We start from the raw sequence: 17028 nt of genomic DNA, 5'->3' as shown, positions 1-17028 counted from the left end.
CCAGGCCCCTTTTATATTTTTCACATCGAGGGGGCCTTTATTCCTCAGGCCCCCTTTATATACATATTTACAGTTTTAAAATAACTTTATTAAAAACAGATGAATAAACAAAAAAAACTCAAATTATAATGCCATTCTCGGCGTCAACGATGCACTCCAGTCCCTGTGGTGCCCACCGGTCGCGGAAGGCCTCAAGCGTACCGGCGGACACCGCATACTCCTTCTCCAGGGACACCCGGGCGCGAACGTAACCGCGGAAGAGGGGCAGGCAATCGGGGAGGACGGAACCCCCGACGGCCCGCAACCTGGACCTGTGAATTGCCACCTTGGCCAGGCCCAGGAGCAGACCGACGAGGAGATCCTCCTCCCGGCCCAAGCCCCTCCGCACCGGGTGCCCAAAGATCAGGAGCGTGGGACTGAAGTGTTCCCATTTTTTTTTTTTTTTCTGTCCTGGGAGTGTTTGATGGGGACAGTGTAGAGGGAGCTTTACTCTGTATCTAACCCCGTTTTTTTTTTTTTGGGAGCTTTACTCTGCATCTAACCCCCGTTTTTTTTTTTTTTTTCTTTTTATTTTTTTTAGGTGGCCTTTATACCCCAGGCCCCTTTTATATTTTTCACATCGAGGGGGCCTTTATCCCTCAGGCCCCCTTTATGTACATATTTACAGTTTTAAAATAACTTTATTAAAACAGATAAATAAACAAAAAACTCAAATTAAAATGCCATTCTCGGCGTCGACGATGCACTCCAGTCCCTGCGGTGCCCACCGGTCGCGGAAGGCCTCAAGCGTACCGGCGGACACCGCATGCTCCTTTTCCAGGGACACCCGGGCGCGAACGTAACCGCGGAAGAGGGGCAGGCAATCGGGGAGGACGGAACCCCCGACGGCCCGCAACCTGGACCTGTGAATTGCCACCTTGGCCAGGCCCAGGAGCAGACCGACGAGGAGATCCTCCTCCCGGCCCAAGCCCCTCCGCACCGGGTACCCAAAGATCAGGAGCGTGGGACTGAAGTGTTCCCATGCTGTACCTGTCCTGGGAGTGTTTGATGGGACAGTGTGTGGGAGCTTTACTCTGTATTTAACCGGTGCTGTATGTGTACTAGGAGTGATTGATGGTGATGCCAAATATTGGGTGGTTCCATTCCTCGGTTGTAACATCCCTCACCTTGACAAGTAGAAAATGCACTCAAATGGAACAAAAGGAAAGCAGGCTTAGCTGACTGCAGTGTTTTGTGTCACTCCTGGCTCTATTGGGTGTGATGTCTATAACCTGACAAAGATGATTTTGCTGGTGAATTAACCAGTTGCTGCAAACTCTCAGTGCTTCCAGCTGAGCATAATAAATGAATGGGTTGCAGGCTACAGTATCAATCAGTGGCTTTCATCCCACAAGCACACAGACCCCAGTCAGTAATACATCATTACATCTGGCTTTCATACCTCGTTTTCGGTGAGAGGAAAGGTTAATGGAAAGCTACCCTTTTATTTTGCAAATATATTTGAGTTGATCCTAACCAGTCTGGAACCAGATCTCACAGTATTTCTTTGAGTAGTGCCATGCACAGTCCCACAGCCACTAATTCTCAAGCTGTTTTTGTTCAAGAAATTGCACATCCATATGCCTGAATTAACTCATTCAGCACCAGAATCTCCAGCACCAGAAGTCCAATCTGAGCATTTGCCCCCAGTGCAGTCCTGGTAATAAAGCAGGTTGCTTAAAATATAAATGAACAAAAGGTTGAGAGAATTGCATGCTATTGAAAATCATAGAGTTTACAGCACAGAAGGAGGCCATTTGGCCCTTCCCCTAACATCTCTGCTAGCTTTTTGACCTCAGCTGGTTACCTGAATTCTAACGAGAGGTCGTGAATTTAAATTAATTGGTAAAAGATCTAGAGGGGAGATGAGGAGATCTTTTTTCACTTAGAGAGTTGTTGAGATCTGGAACTCGACCTGGAAAGGTTGTGGAAGCTGATTCCATAAACAATTTTCAAAGGGTGTTTGACAGTTGGTTGAAGATGAGAAACTTACAGGGTTACAGACAAAAAGCAAGGATACGGGACCGACAACAACGGGATATCAGCAGGCTGTTCAAACATGGGTGTAGCATCATGGGCAAGCTGATCACGGTCTCACTGGCTGTAAAATAGTTGGGACATTCCGGGGTTGTGAAAGTTGCTATAGAAATGCAAATCTTTCTTTCTTGGGTTTTATTGACTTTTATCCTGAATAAATTTCACTTGCTTCAGCTCCCTGTTAATGCAGGCTGTGTGGGGAGGGCGAGTGATCATGTCGTCAGATGGTCTGGGGTTAAGTGGTCAAGTGGTTAGTTGGTCAGATGGTCAGGTGGACGAATGGGAAGGTGGTCAGATGATCAGATGGTCAAGTAATCAAGTGGTCAAGTGGACAAGTGGTCAGGTGGTAAGATGGTCAAGCGGTCAGGTGATCATCTTGCACGTTTGCAAGACTGCTGACCCTGCAGTTTGAGTTGATAACCTGGACCGGTACTGAGGGAGTGCTGCAGTGTTGAAGGTGCCGTCCCTTGGATGAGACATTAAACCAAGGTCCTGTCTCCCAGTTCATACTTGCAAGACGGAGGTGGACAGGTTCTTGGCTGGGACTGAGATTGCACCATATGGAAGGTTAGGTGAATTAACAGTTAACATAAGTGTTGCCCATGTGATCTCCTGGACTTGTTACAATCGCCTGAGGGGGTTGGAGAAGAATTTCCCAGCGTTTTCCTTTCCTCTTATTGGCTCAGGAGCTTCTTCAGCGTTTTTTGCCTCTCCCAGGATAGTAGATGGTTACGGAAGGCGGGAGGGAGTGTCCAATTGTGATGCTCTGACCATCACTATGTAAGGCAGGCTCGATGGACTGGCTGCTCTTTACATGCCCAATGTTTTCGTACATTCTTGTCAGACATTAAAGATGCTATGGAACTATTTGAAGATCAGAGGAGTTCTCTGGATGGCCTGGCCAACATTCCTCCCTCAACCAACATCATCAGAAAACAGATGAACTGGTCACTCGTCTCATGGGATCTTGCAGTGTGCACAATGGCTGCTGCATGTGCTTATGCAACATCTGTCACTACAGCCTTGTTGCATCCTTTGTTCCTGAGAGGCCTGAGAAGGACCCAAACATTTGAGTCTTTCCTTCATTAACCAAAGCAAAGTTTTGACACAGAAACGAAGGAGCTACCCGGACCGCTGTCTCTTCATGGATACTGAAACTGAATCAGGGTTTGGATGCTGGTGATCAGAACACTGTCCATATGTACAAAATATCCTAATAACTTTGAGAGCACTCATTTCCCGAGCAGGACAAGGACTGCAACGGTAATAGAAACACCATCACCTCGGAGTTCTCATTCCAGTCATAAGCCATATTGACTTGAACCTATATCAGATTTGCATTGGGCTGGATTATTAGTCCAGGTCTCTGGGTTAGCGTAAAATGCCCACTATACTATCATTACCTCTGGAAATAGAATGCAGTCCCATTACAGTATTGGAGATTAAAGTGGCATGTTGGTAGTATGGTGTGAGAGAGTAAATCCTCTTGAGATCCAATAACTGTGCTGATTCCGACTGGGATGCAGATCCAGAAATGCAAGTTATGTTGAAATGACACCAACAGCGAAAGTCTGAGCAAGATTAACCAAGACAAAAACACACACACACCGGACAGACTGCAGCAGTTCAAGAAGGACCACCTTCTCTGGGGGGCAATTAGGGATGGGCAATAAATGCCAACCTTGCCAGCATCGCACACATCCCAACATCAAATTAAAAAGTATATCTTGCTGCTGCCTTATGACCCCCCGGGGGAAACCTCAGGCCAAAGTCTCAAACCAGAACAGTAACAGTTCATCAAGTAAATTGTTCCTGGATTTGGCAGGGGAAGGCTTACCTTTATTAAAAGCCCAAGGCTCAATCAGCCAGGTTCAGCATTCTCTCCTGTTGCTGACCCACTTCAAAGGCTGTAAGTGTCGGAGAGGGCCCTGCGTGTTCTAATAATGTGAGGGTGTTTTATTTTAAGACACCAAATGCTCCAATTTTCTGTTTGATTCCAAACAGACAGGCTCGATCCCAATCCCTAGGTGGTGTTACGAGATTGCTTCTATTTCTTTTGTAAAATATGTTTAAGTATTTATATTTGAATTACGGACACTGATTCATCTGGAATCTTGAAGTGATTGCTGAACTTTGTGGGTTTAAAAAAAAAAAAAATTACTAGAAGGTTCCTAGATTTGTCTAGTTACTGGAAGGCACCTGTCTGTGGATAATTACCCAGTAGGGTGATTTGACTTGCGGAGATGTTTGCAAAGAAGTGACAGGTCAAGATTTATATATGTCAGGAGGCTTGACCTCTGGAAGGTTTTAGTTTTAGTTTGAACTGTTACAACAGACAGTTGGTTTTTGCCTGCCAGAAGAAGAACAGCTCAGCTCTCTCTCTCTCTTGAAAACAAGTCCTGCATCCAGTGTGTCAGATTCCTATTTCCTCCTGTATTTGAAGAAACCTTGAACATCGAATGTGTGGGAACTGACACCTTGTTGCTGCCTTCCTGCTGTAAGACCCATTTGGAGCCTCAGTAGCTGCCTCTCTTGGAAAGCCTACCCAAACTGATCTTCAATATTGCCTGGAAAGAACTGTTCTAGGAAGATCCCAGTGATAGCAGTCAACACGCATTTGGGACACCAAACCAAAACAAAAGACATATTTCCGTATTTTTTTTTGTCTTCAAGTACAATCACGTATTCAGCCTAAGTGGTTTTGTTTTCTGTTTCTTTTCAGCACTTTGGCGAAAAATCCCTTTTATTTTTTTCCCCGGTATTTATGTGTGTCTGTGTGTGTGAGGGGCTAGGGTAAATAAAGGCTTTAATATTCCCATTCGTGTGTACGTTTTACTTCATTATTGTTTAGGACTTGGTTTACAATAAACTGATAATTTGTTTGTTTATTAAAGAAACCTGGCTGGTGTGTTCTATTCTGGGGAAAAATAAAGTCTATGATTGACCAAACCGGTAAGCGGGAAATACATGTTGTGACCTGTGGAGAAGTGGGACTAGAATAAACAGTGCACTCCTCCCACCTTGGTCGTAACAGTGGGTATAATAAAGCTTCTGTTTTGTGCAGGGACAATGTCCCAGGCGCAGGTTTGCATGGTTTTTGACTCAGTTCACTGGGCAGATGCGACACAACATGGTCATGCAACCACCTCGATAAATCACGAAAGTTTACCTTGGCAGATAGTGCCAGCTGATTCACCCTCCCTGCTCTGCAAAGGCGGAGTTAAAACACGGTTTCCAGTGCCGCAGCTGTTTCACAATGCTTTATAGATATATATATATAAAAATTCAGAGGCTAAGAAAGAGCAGCAGAGGTCTTTAATTCATCTCACTGCTATCTCAGTAACCTATTTACAGTGCACGGAGCAATTTGAGATATTCATTTAAAATGCCCACTCGCTAATCTCTTGTGCCTTAGGAACATGGGAACAGGAGTAGGCCATTCAACCCGTTGAGCCTGTTCTGTCATTCAATTAGATCACGGCTGATCTGCATCTTAGCTCCCATTTATCTGCCTTGGTTTTGTAACCCGCGCCCAACAAAAATCTTATCGGTCTCAGTTTTCAAATTTTCAATTGACTCCCTTGGCCTCAAATAGCTTTTAGGGTCATCACAATCATTGAACAGGAGTATACTTGGCTCCGATGAAGTGTCAGATCTGAACTTGCCTTTCCTATTCAGACTGTCCTACAGGAAGACAATATCACCTGAGGGTTGGGAGAGAGGAGGCTGATAAAAAAAAAGTCCAGCTCCCACACACTAACATCCTTCGCCTCCTCTTCGAAAACTACTCTGCTTTGTCTCTGTAGGTCTCTGGCTTTTCCAGTTTCCTCTTGCTTTCAAACGCAAACTCTTGTCGCTTACTTCCCCTTCGTCTATGTTCTTTTCTGAACACATCTCTGCTCTCTTCGCTCTGCTCTAACCTTTCCACTCACCACCCACTTTTCCTGTCATTGCAAAGGAAAAAAAGCTCTGAAGCTCCTTACCTGTGAGTTGAAGGGGTTTGTTGCTGGGCTGACCGGAGCTCAGAGAGCGAGGCAGCGAGATGGAATTGTGTCTCTCCTCTCTTGTCAGAATTAAGTGGATCTGATTCACAATTCTCTCTACCTCACTGTGCTGTGGTTTCACTTACACAGGCAAGGAGGAGACAGATCGGGGAGGGGAAGGGAGGGACGGAGGTGGATTTAAAACTCTACTGAAACACTATTTCTTTTGTTGACCCACATAAGCTGGACTCAGAGAGAAAAAAAAATCAAACTAGTCTCAGCTGCCGTGGAATTGCAGCAAGGTTGTTGCTATTTATTCTGCATTCACTGGAAATCAAACAGCCTCAGACTGCTTTGAGATCAAGTTACAAGTTTTAAGAATTCACACCATTCAAGCAAAAAAGAGAGAAACCAGTAAAAACTTGCCTTGAAATGACTCAACATGCTGAACCTTGGCAGATTTTCCTGTTGGAAGTTTTTTCACTCAATTCTATTAATTTTTGAAGGGGTGAAATTTCTGCGCATCAGAAACAAGTGTGCAAGTGGGAACCTTTTTTATAAAAATAAATTCATTTTTAATCACATTTTCCTCTCTTTGTTCATCTTAGGGGAAGAGCGTTGAATCAAAAGTAGATGAAATGGAGGCAAACAGGCCCAGGTAAGACAGTTGCCCTGGATTGCCCTGGAGTTTCCAGTCATTAACTTCTAGGATAATGTTACGGCAAGAAGCCAGGAGAAAACTTATGGCAGAGTTTTTTAAAAATTGCGTGATTTTGTTTTAATTTTCTTTGAAGGGCTGCCTGTCATAAAAATATTGGTGACAGTCAAGAATCATCCAATCATCCAATCAGATAGTGAACAAAGTTCCCTTTAAAATTTAGCTTTTGTGTGCGGTCAGTTTTTCTTTCAGTGCGTGGGCCCTTTAAATTCTTTTTGCACGGTCGCCCACGGGCGTTCGTTAGTGCGGAACAAGGCCTGCGTGGTACCTTCCAGGCTGTGCACCCATGCAGCTTAGCGGGCACGTTGGTAATGAAGAGTCTGTTTGTTTTCTGATTGGCCGTGAGGAGGTGGGGCGCCACCAGGATGGACATGTCGAGTGACCAATGGCAGGAGCCTGTGGGTGGGGCAGTTAGTGACGGGAGCCTCCAGGAAGACGTCCAATCAACGTTGGCAACCCCTAGATCCAGTGTTTGTTGCGATTGCTTGTGTTTGTCACTGTGCAGGGATTTCCTACCCCTCAGAAAATGGATTGAGAAACCTGTGGGGGAAAAAAAAACGAAGATATTTTTGCTTTGGACAGGGTTGCATTTACATAGGGACTTTAACATAATAAAATGTTCTAAAGCACGTCACAGGAGCAAAATATGACATCGAGCCACATAAGGAAATATTCAGTCAGGTGACCGAAAGCTTGGTCAAAGAAGTCATAGAGTCGTACAGCATAGAAACAGGCCCTTCGGCCCACTGCGTCCATGCCGACCATAATGCCTATCTATACTAATCCCACCTGCCTGCATTAATTCCATATCCCTCTATGCCTTGCTCATTCAAGTACCTGTCCAGATGCCTCTTAAATGTCGCTACTGTTCCTGCCTCCACCACCTCCTCAGGCAGCTCATTCCAGATACCCACTATTCTTTGTGTGAAAAATTTACCCCTTTGATCCCCTTTAAACCTCCTCCCTCTCACCTTAAATCTATGCCCTCTAGTTTTAGTCACCCCTACCACGGGAAACAGACTCTGGCTATCTACCCTATCTATGCCTCTCATAATTTTATATACCTCTATCATGTCCCCTCTCAGCCTCCTTCGCTCCAGGGAAAACAGACCTAGTCTATCCAATCTCTCTTTATAACTCAAGCCCTCCAAACCAGGCAACATCCTTGTGAATCTTTTCTGCACCCTCTCTAGCTTAATCACATCTTTCCTGCAGTGCGGCGACCAGAACTGCACACTGTACTCCAAATGCGGCCTAACCAACGTTATGTACAACGGTAACATAACGTCCCAACTCTTGTACTCAATGCCTCGGCCGATGAAGGCAATCATGCCATATAAGTAGGTTCAGGGAGTGTCTTAAAGGAAGAAAGTGAGGTGGAGAGGCAGAGAAGTGTGGGGAGGGAATTCCACAGCTTGGGGCCTGGGCCATTGAAGACACTGCCACCAATGGTGGAGCGATTAGAATCTGGGATGCTCAAGAGGCCAGAATTAGAGAAGCGCAGAGATCTTGGAGGGTTGTGGGGCTGGAGGAACTAACAGAGATAGGGAGGGGCGAGGCCATGGAGGGATTTGAAGATGAGGATGAGAATTTTAAAATTGAAACATTGTTTTACCAGGTACAGGGGTAACGGGTGAATGGGGACTTGGTGCGAGTTAGATCATGAGCAGCAGCGTTTTGGATGAGCTCGGGTTTACGGAGGGAGACCAGCCAGAGGTGCATTGGAATAGTCAGGTTCTAGAGGTAACAAAGGTTGTTATTGATGAATCTGTGCAGAATCTGCCACAGTGGGCCGGTGGTGGAGGGAGTAAATGTTTAGGTTGGTGGATGGGGTGCCAATCAAGCGGGCTGCTTTCTCCTGGATGATGTTAAGCTTCTTGAGTGTTGTTGAAGCTGCACCCATCCAGGCAAATGGAGAGTATTCCATCACACTCCTGACTTGTAGATGGTGGACAGGCTTTGGGGAGTCAGGAAGTGAGTTACTCGCTGCAGAATTCCCAGCCTCTGACCTGTTGTTGTATTTATATGCATTTATATGGCTGGTCCAGTTAAGTTTCTGATCAATGGTAACCCCCAGGATGTTGATGGTGGGGGATTCAGTGATGGTAATGCCGTTGAATGTCAGGAGGAGAGGATTAGATTCTGTCTTGTTGGAGATAGTCATTGTCTGCTACTTGTATGGTGCGAATGTTACTTGCCACTTATTAGCTCAAGTCTGAATGTTGTCCAGGACATGGACGACCTCAGTATCTGAGGAGGTACGAATGGAACTGAACACTGCAGTGAACATTCCCACTTATGACCTTATGTTGGAGGTAAGGTCATGCATGAAGCAGCTGAAGATGGTTAGGTCAAGGACTGAGCTTTACAGCCAATGAGATACTTTTGAAGTGTCGTAATTGTCGCAATGTAGGAAACACAGGAGGGAAGTTGCATACCACAAGCTCACACAAACACTCCCATAAATGGCCAGTGATTGGTGATGTTGGGTGAGGGATAAATATTAGCTCAGGACACTGGGGAGAACTCCCCTGCTCCTCTTCCAAGACTGGCCTTGGGATATTTTATGGCCATCTGAGAGGGCAGAGGAGGGCCTCAGTTTAACCTCTCATCGGAGCTTCTGACACTGCAGCACTCCCTCAGTATTGGATTTTGTGCAGTTTTTAAAAATTCATTCATGGGGGATGTGGGCATCACTGGCTCGGCCAGCATTTATTGCCCATTCCTAATTTGCCCTGAACTGAGTGGCTTGCTAGGCCATTTCAGAGGGCATGTAAGAGTCAACCACATTGCTGTGGATCTGGAGTCACATGTAGGCCAGACCAGGTAAGGACAGCAGATTTCCTTCCCTAAAGGGCATTAGTGAACCAGATGGGTTTTTACAGCAATTGACAATGGTTTAATTCCAGATTTATTAATTGAATTCAAGTTTCCCGATCTGCCGTGTTGGGATTCAAACCCAAGTCCTTAGAGCCTGGGCCTCTGGATTACTAGTCCAGCGACATTACCACCACACCACCGCCTCCCCGATTCAGACTCTTTGACCATCACATCACAGTCACTCCAGTCCTCACTTCATGCATACCTGCACCCATTTTCAGGAGGTGGTTTGCTAGAGGTGAACAACAATGGATACCCCACCCAATGTCACCGCCCTCTCTTACTGAGGTCAAGCGTCAACGTATCTACAACAGCCATTAAGCGATGTGTAGAGTTGGGATCAAGCTCTGGGGTAATTGATCGTTTACTCACTGCTGAATCTTTACCGGGAGCCCCAAATTGAGGAGTTTTCCTACTTTTGATAAAATTAAACATGAAATTGCGCTTCTTAAATGAGCTGAGCTGGAAAATTGGCCGAGCAAACCTGGCTCACAGCTTTGATTTATTTGATTTCTGACACATTTATTTTTACCAGACTTTTGCACATAAGACCTGATTAGAGGCCCTGAGAGGTGAACATCTTAATGAGGTGCCTGTTCCATATTCGCACACAGAGCAGCCCTTCGATAAGCAAGATTCTATTTTCTATCTCTATCCTAATTAACTCATTCCCGCCAGCCCTGGGCTGGTGATTTCAATTTCTCCTCAACGTTTTCCATTTTAAACCAGTAGCGGTTGAATTGGATGTAATTTCTATCGCAGTTAGTGGTTGGACCTGTCTCTGAGTCATCAATGCCTGAACTCATAGACTCGTCTGACACTGACTGTGCCAGCACTGAGGGAGTACTGCAGTGTCAGAGGTGCCATCTTTCAGATGAGACATTAAACCAAGGCCCTGTCTGCCCCCTCAGGTCGATGTGAGTGATCTCTATTAGTAGAAGAGCAGGTGAGCCTTTCCTCAGTGTCCTGGACAACATTACTCAAAGTAACATCGCCAATAAAAAGATCATCTGGTCATTTATCGCGGCTGTGCACAAATTGGCTCCATGTTTCCTGTATCATAACAGTGACTGCACTTCAAAGGTACTACAGTGGCTGTAAAGTGCATTGGAAAGTCCTGAGGCCAGGCAAGGTGTGGTAGAAATGAAAGTTCTTTCTAATCACTAAGACAGGATTGGATAAGGTAGACAAAGAACAGCTGCTCCCATTAGTTAATGGTACAAGGACAAGGGGACACAGATTGAGGTTTTTGGGCAAGAGATGCGGGAGATGTGAGGAAGAACTTTTTTACACCTGTGGAAATGTCTCGGAGGCTGGTGGAAGCAGAGATGATGATTGATTTCAAAAGGATATTGGATGGGCACTTGTGCAAAATAAACTTACATGGCTATGGGGAGAGAGCAGGGGAATGGAACTGATTGGATTGCTCTACAGAGAGTCAGCCTGGACGCTATTGGCCGAATGGCCTCCTTAGTGTTGCTATGACTCTATGACCCATGATAATTTATTTTAAAAGTGGAACTTTTAATGATAATCTCAGTAAATTGGCAAGGTTGGTATTTATTGCCCATCCATAGTTGCCCTTTGAGAAAGTGCTGGTGAGCTGCCTTCTTGAACAGCTGGTGTCTGTCTCCATCTCCAACCTCTCTTTCCTCTCCAAATTCCTTGACTGTGCTGTCACCTCCCAAATCCATTCCCATCTTTCCCGAAACTCTATGTTTGAATCCCTCCAATCGGGTTTCCGCTGCATCATAGTACCGAAACAGCTCTTATCAAAGTCACAACTGACATCCTGTGTGACTGTGACAAGGGTAAACTTTCCTTCCTCGTCCTTCTTGACCTGTCTGCAGCCTTTGTCACGGTTAACTACAACATTCTCCTCCAACGCCTCTCCACTGTCATCCAGCTGGGTGGGACTGCTTTCAACTTGTTCCATTCTTATCTATCTAATCATAGTCAGAGAATTACTTGCAATGGCTTCTCTTCCTGCTCCCACACCATTACCTCTGGCGTCCCCCAAGGATCTATCCTCGGTTCCCTTCTATTTTCTATCTACATGCTGCCCTCAGTGACATCATCCGAAAGCACAGTGTTAGTTTTCACACGTACACTGACGACACTCAGCTCTATCTCACCACCACCTCTCTCAACTCCTCCACTGTTGCTAAATTATCAGACTGCTTATCCAACAAGTCCCAAAGTCACCTGTTCAATCCAAAAAAATTCTGGGCCTTTGCTGTCCAGCCAGAAAGGGAAGTCCACAAGGACCATTGGTGAGACCAGGCAAAACCTGAGACACATAGTCACACGCTCTGCCCATTTAAACCTTAACTCCTCGAACTTGTTCCACCGTCCAATAAGATCTGTAAACTAAGGCCATATACCCGACTTTGCCCCATATCCCTTAATACCTTTGGTATTGATCAATTTAAAATTAACAATTGACCCAGCATCAATTGTCTTTAGCGGAAGAGGGTTCCAAACTGCTACCAACCTTTGTGTGTAGAAGTGTTTCCTAATTTCACTCCTGAAAGGTCTGGCTCTAATTTTTAGACTATGACTTTTATTCCTAGACTCCCCAACTAACGGAAATAGTTTCTTTCTATCAATCCTCTCTGTTCCCCTTAATAACTTGAAAATTTCTATCAAATCACCACTTAACCTTCTAAATTCCATGGAATACAACCCTAGTTTGTGCAATCTCTCCTCGTAACCCTTGGAATTCAGGTATCATTCTGGTAAGTCCCTGTTGCCGCAGGACCCCAATTTGTATATTTAATGCAACCTGTTCCCCATAACAGGTGGCTCTGCTGCTCACCTCTTTACAGCCTTGTCTAGAAATTGCATCGGGTAGGCCCTGGGCATTGATGGGGCTGCTGAGACTCCATCCAATTTCCACCTGGCGCAAGAATTGATGATAGGAAATGCCTTGAATGCCCATGGGGGAAGTTGGGGCGTTGGAGGGGGGAGTGTGCTGATGGTGAGGGAGGCCTCACCCAATCGCATGCGCATTCTCCAAGGTTGCGCTCATCATCCGCCGATTATCTGCCAATGTTACAGCAAGAAACCAGGAGAACTGCCAAGGGAATTCTTCCTCAAAACTTTGAAACCAATGCTGGAATGTGGGCAGCTGTGATTCAGTGGGTCGCACTCTCACTTCTCAGTCAAAAAGTTGTGAGTTCGAGTCCCACTCCAGAGACATGTGCAGAAAATCCAGCCTGGTGCTCCCAGTGCAGTACTGAGGGAACACTGCACTGTTAGAGGTGCCATTGCTTAGATGAAAAGCCCTGTCTGTTCTCTCAGGTTAATGGCCGATATCTTGAAGAAGTTTGCACTGGGGCCAATATCCTTCAATGAACTTTATTAAAAAAAAGTTTATCTGGTCAATGTTGCAATACATATGTTGGTCACTGTTTTCTGTGTGCTATTAGACAGTGAATACCCTTTAAAAACAAGACTTATAACAACCCAGACTAACCCTGTCCTTGCTAGATATTCACGCATGTGTGCAGTGTCGAGCGGAGTCCCCTTGGACATTGACTAGGAGCAGAATTCCCGGCTGGATTCACCTCCTGCCAGTCCATAGATCAATTGATTCAGCAGAGATGAGGAATTTATCCTGAGGACCTTGCTGGGTTGTCCCGGCTCATTAACACACGGCCATATTTTTAAAAACCCAACAAAAATCTTCTTTGTTTTTTGGAAGCCCAGTTTATACTCAGTACAAGTAACGTTTTTTGTGAATATTTCCAGACCCAGAGCTGCAAATGAAAACCAAATGAGAATTTCTAGCGGGGCTATTGAATTTCAAAGTAAATGGGGTTTACCCTTTAAAGGACTGTCTGTATGAAATGAATAACTTGCTCTGTGTAGCCTGTATTTTTGCAAACTCTCCAGTGGGCGCGGGGATCTCCTGCCCCTTTGACAGATAAAAGTAGCAGGTTAATTGAATAAACTTCAGCTTCAGGACTGTTTAAGAGCAGTTTTGTTGCAGGAAATTCCTTTAAGCACTTTGTTCTGAAGTGTATGTGCGTCTGTGAGCGTGTGTGTGTGCATGTCTATGTGTGTGTTCGTCTATGTGTGTGTTTGTGTGTGTGTATACATCTGCACATGTGTGGTGTGTGTGTGTCTATGTGTGTGTGATTCTGTGTGTATGCATCTGTGTGTGCGTCTGTCTATGTGTGTGTGTGCACTGTGTGTGCATGTATGTGTGTGTGTCCGTCTGTGTGTGTGTCCGTCTGTGTGTATGTGTGTGTGCGCGTGTCAATGTGTATGTGTGTCTGTGTGTGTATGTGTGGTGTGTGCCTGTGTGTCTGTCTGTGTGTGTGTCTGTGTGTGTGTGTCTGTGTGTCTGTGTGTCTGTCTGTGTCTATGTGTGTATCTGTGTGTGTGTGTGTGTCTGTGTGTGTGAGTGTCGGTGTGTCTGTCTGTGTGTGTGTCTGTCTGTCTGTGTGTCTATGTGTGTGTCTGTGTGTCTGTCTGTGTGTGTCTGTGTGTGTATCTGTGTGTGTGTGTGTTTGTGTGTGTGTGTCTGTGTGTCTGTCTGTGTGTGTGTCTGTGTGTGTGTGTGTCTGTGTGTGTGTGTGTGTGTGTGTGTGTGTGTGTGTGTGTGTCTGTGTGTGTGTGTGGCTGTGTGTCTGTCTGTGTGTGTGTCTGTCTGTGTGTGTGTTTGTGTGTGTCTGTCTGTGTGTGTGTGTGTGTGTCTGTGTGTGTGTGTCTGTGTGTGTGTGTGTCTGTGTGTGTGTGGCTGTGTGTCTGTCTGTGTGTGTCTGTGTGTGTGTCTGTGTGTGTGTGTCTGTGTGTGTGTGTCTGTGTGTGTGTGTGGCTGTGTGTCTGTCTGTGTGTGTGTCTGTCTGTGTGTGTGTTTGTGTGTGTTTGTGTGTGTCTGTCTGTGTGTGTGTGTGTGTGTGTGTGTGTGTGTCTGTGTGTGTCTGTGTGTGTGTGTGTCTGTGTGTGTGTGGCTGTGTGTCTGTCTGTGTGTGTCTGTGTGTGTGTCTGTGTGTGTGTGTCTGTGTGTGTGTGTCTGTGTGTGTGTCTGTGTGTGTGTGTGTGTGTGTCTGTGTGTGTGTGTGTCTGTGTGTGTGTGTGTGTGTGTGGCTGTGTGTCTGTGTGTGTGTCTGTCTGTGTGTGTGTGTGTGTGTCTGTGTGTCTGTCTGTGTGTGTGTCTGTGTGTGTGTGTGTGTGTGTGTGTGTGTCTGTGTGTGTGTGTGGCTGTGTGTCTGTCTGTGTGTGTGTCTGTCTGTGTGTGTGTTTGTGTGTGTCTGTCTGTGTGTGTGTGTGTGTGTCTGTGTGTGTGTGTCTGTGTGTGTGTGTGTCTGTGTGTGTGTGGCTGTGTGTCTGTCTGTGTGTGTCTGTGTGTGTGTCTGTGTGTGTGTGTCTGTGTGTGTGTGTGTGTCTGTGTGTGTGTGTGGCTGTGTGTCTGTCTGTGTGTGTGTCTGTCTGTGTGTGTTTGTGTGTGTCTGTCTGTGTGTGTGTGTGTGTGTGTGTGTGTCTGTGTGTGTGTGTCTGTGTGTGTGTGTGTCTGTGTGTGTGTGGCTGTGTGTCTGTCTGTGTGTGTCTGTGTGTGTGTCTGTGTGTGTGTGTCTGTGTGTGTGTGTCTGTGTGTGTGTGTGTGTGTGTGTGTGTCTGTGTGTGTGTGTGTCTGTGTGTGTGTGTGTGTGTGTGTGGCTGTGTGTCTGTCTGTGTGTGTGTGTGTCTGTCTGTGTGTGTGTGTGTGTGTGTGTGTCTGTGTGTCTGTCTGTGTGTGTGTTTGTGTGTGTGTGTCTGTGTGTCTGTCTGTGTGTCTGTGTGTCTGTGTGTGTGTGTGTCTGTGTGTGTGTGTCTGTGTGTGTGTGGCTGTGTGTCTGTCTGTGTGTGTCTGTGTGTCTGTGTGTGTGTGTGTTTGTCTATGCGTTGAATTTTGTGGCACCAGCGGGGCTCATGGTGCCAGACCAAAAAGGTGGGAGAGCCCACCTCGGCCGTTTGCAGCCCCCCACCTCCCCGGCGCGGTTGTACGGTGCTTGGGCAATTAACAGCCCAGCGCTGGGATCCCCTTTAAAGACGGGGAGCCCGCCTCCAAGAACTGCCGGCCAATCACAGGGCTCAGTAGTATCAGCAGCGCCACTGGGAGTGGTGGCCACTGCCAGTACTGCACCAGGCCTTGGACTCCAGGCCCAGCGCTGGAGACATAGACCCAAGGCAAGAGAGGGTCAACCACTGGAAGCTGCGAGTGAACACCAAGCCCAGCCCTGTGTGGGTGTGTCTGTGTATATGAGTGTGTATATGTGTGTCTGTGCATGTGAGCGTGTGCACCTTTCTGTGCGTGCACGTGTTTGCGTTTGTGTGTGTCTGTGAGTTTCCATGTGCATGTGTATCTGTACATACGTGTGTGATTGAGAGTTATGGAGTGTGTGTGTGTAACATTATCAGTTGACTTGGTCTTGGACACTCTGCTCCTCATTCTTTGCTCCTTTCTGCGTTTTATTCTGCAGCCTCTTTCTCCGTGATATTTGTGCAGTGAGGATGAGGGAGAACACATGGACAACCTTCCATTGCTTCAGATGGAAACTTAAACGCAAGTTGTCCCTCTGTGCCATTTATTATAGAACATGCCGGAAGAAGCTGATCTGGGACTGAAGCCAAGTCAGTTTAGCACAACTGCTGCACCACCCCTGGGATTATTTGTCAGATTGAATTGAGGGACAGGAGAAGAGGTGCTGATACACTAATGTTGCCTACCATACCACACGATGGCCAGAGCATCAAGACTACACTTCCTCACCCTCCCCTTCCCCCTCCTGCTCCCTCTCCTCCTCTCCCTCGCCCTCCCCACTCTCCCAAGCCCTCACCTCTCACACCTCCCCCTCACACCACCATCATCTACCTCAACCTTCCCCTCCCCCGCTCCCCTTCCCCTCCCCCTTCCCTCCTCAGCTCTTCCTTCTCGCCCTCCTCCCTCACATCTCCTTCCTCCCGTACCCTCACATCTCCTTCTCCCTCCTCCATCTCACCCTCCCTGCCCCTCTCTCCTCCCTTCCCTTTCCTTGTCCCACATCCCTCCCTCTCCCTCTCCCTCCTTCTGCATTCCTGTCAGCCAAACCATCCGCATTTCTTTTAAGAAAGAAAAAAAAAAGAAAGACCTGCATTTATATAGCGCCTTTCACAACCCTTTAGGACACCCCAAAGTGCTTTACAGCCAAAGAAGTAATTTTAAAGTGTAGTCACTGTTGTAATGTAGGAAATGCAGCAGTCAACTTGGGCACAGCAAGCTCCCACAAAGAGAAATGCGATAATGATCAGCTAATCTGTTTTAGCGATATTGGTTCAGGGATAAATATATGCTCTTCAAAACAGTGCAATGGGATCTTTTACACCCACCTGAGATAGCAGACA

The 17028-nt window shown here is 46.3% G+C and overlaps 1 protein-coding gene across 1 annotated transcript in view; it reads right to left on the bottom strand.

The window, feature by feature from the left end:
- The window catches only part of LOC137376058 (synaptopodin), an 82165-nt gene extending 76022 nt beyond the window's left edge, over window positions 1-6143 (bottom strand). The window contains exon 1 of the mRNA XM_068044053.1: window positions 6060-6143. The gene's annotated coding sequence lies outside the window, so the exon portion shown is untranslated. The remainder of the gene's footprint in view (window positions 1-6059) is intronic.
- Between the last annotated feature and the right edge of the window lie 10885 nt (window positions 6144-17028).

Source organism: Heterodontus francisci, chromosome 12 (genome assembly GCF_036365525.1).
Source record: "Heterodontus francisci isolate sHetFra1 chromosome 12, sHetFra1.hap1, whole genome shotgun sequence".
NCBI classification, from domain to species: domain Eukaryota; kingdom Metazoa; phylum Chordata; class Chondrichthyes; order Heterodontiformes; family Heterodontidae; genus Heterodontus; species Heterodontus francisci.
Note: the sequence above shows the minus strand (reverse complement) of the source record. Positions and strands in the feature narration are given on the sequence as shown.